Genomic DNA, 1,557 nt, shown 5'->3' on the forward strand with positions numbered 1-1,557 from the left:
AAAAAAAAAACAAGACAATTTGACCTCATTAGCACTCAGTGCTTGCCTCTCTTAGCCCTGATTACATCGAAGTGAAGTTACCTGCGTTCAAACCTCCCCCATAACACTCGAGGAATGGAGGTTTTGTTCACCTGTGTCCCCAGGGCCCAGCACAAAACCTAGAACAGTGCTAAAACCCTAAAAATAAGTATGGAAACGAGTAACTACTTTTTATCGAGCAACACGATTTAGCACTTTAAAGTCTCTACAAGAGAGTTAAGTGTGATTATGTCCATATTAGATAAGAGAAAAAGAGGCAGGGGCCAGGGATATAGCTTAGCAGCACAGCGCCTGCCTGGCAAGCACAAGGTCCTGAGTTCGATTCCCGGGACAAAAAAAACAAAAAACAAAAAACAAAGAGGCTTCAAAAAGTTGAGAAACTTCCCCAAGGTCATAGTGGTGTAGCTGTTGTCACAGGAATCTGAAACATGACAACACTAATTCTACATGGTTAAGATTCCTTCTCATCTGATAGTTTTCATTTTGCTTTTGCCAAGTGTTTTCTTCTCTAGGCCAAAGGCTCCTTATCTATTAGAATCGAAGTAGGAGTCCTGAGCAACACAGTAGGTCCGGTGAGGACAGTCATTCGAAATGGAATGAGGAAGCTATGAGTTCTAGCAGGAAACACAGCGAAGAATTTTGCAGCGGGTAAGACGATGCTCATCTCTGAGGATTCTGAGACTTGGGGAGTTTGGTTGGTCACAGCTAGGACGGCTATGGGTCACCGTGTTGCCCACAGCTAAGATGCCTGCCAATAAGCATCTTCTTTGAGTGCTCTGTCTTCTTTGCTCGTTACTATTTTCAGTAAAAACTGCAGTGAATAAAGTTTAGTAAAAGTTAGACCTTCTTACTAAGAAGGTAAAATAGAAAGTTGGTAATAGGTAGTTTATAAACGTTCGACCACACAAATTACTTCTTGCCCTTAACCAAAATGGGCATCAAAGGTTCCCCCAAGATTTGAAGCTTCCAGCCCTTAACTAAGATGGCACCCATAGGTACGTCGAAAATTAGCTTGCCCTCTTTTCTGCCCTTACCTAACATGGTTTCCACCGCGTCGTTCACGTGACAACGCCGGACTACGGCAAGAGAGAGGGGGTAGGAGGGCCCTTGAAAAGGGTGCGCGTTCCCGTGGCGGTGCACCGGGTAGGTTTCAGTCAGAGTCACTATGGCGGCTGGCGCTGGCAAGGTAAGCCGAGGCGGCGGCGTTGGGTAGGGAGGCAGGACCGTCCGTAGCACCTTGGCTCCAAAACCCCGAAGCCTGCCCCAAGAGAGGTCGGCCGAGGTCGTGGCCAGCGGTCGGGGCGGGCGGGCGGCGGGCTGAGGGGCGCTAGAGCTGCGGCGGGCGGGCACCGGCTCTTGACGGCCGTTTGTTTTGGTGTTTTTCCTCCCAGGTCGGAAAGTTTCCTGCCTCGTCGGGCACAGCCTGAGCTCGCCCGACCGGCCGCGAGCGGTGCAGGCTGCGGCGGACCCAGCCCCGGGCCTCCAGGCCTCGCCCTCCGCCTCCGGGCCGGCCTCCCT

The 1,557-nt window shown here is 50.8% G+C and overlaps 1 protein-coding gene across 1 annotated transcript in view; it reads left to right on the forward strand.

Annotated features, from left to right (window-relative positions):
* Nucleotides 1–1,430: 1,430 nt before the first annotated feature.
* The window catches only part of Slmap (sarcolemma associated protein), a gene marked incomplete in the record, with an annotated part of 149,279 nt that continues 149,152 nt past the window's right edge, over nucleotides 1,431–1,557 (forward strand). The window contains 1 exon segment of the mRNA XM_005387415.2: nucleotides 1,431–1,557.

This window comes from Chinchilla lanigera, unplaced genomic scaffold (genome assembly GCF_000276665.1).
Source record: "Chinchilla lanigera isolate Chin_1 unplaced genomic scaffold, ChiLan1.0 scaffold00029, whole genome shotgun sequence".
Classification (NCBI taxonomy): Eukaryota; Metazoa; Chordata; class Mammalia; order Rodentia; family Chinchillidae; genus Chinchilla; species Chinchilla lanigera.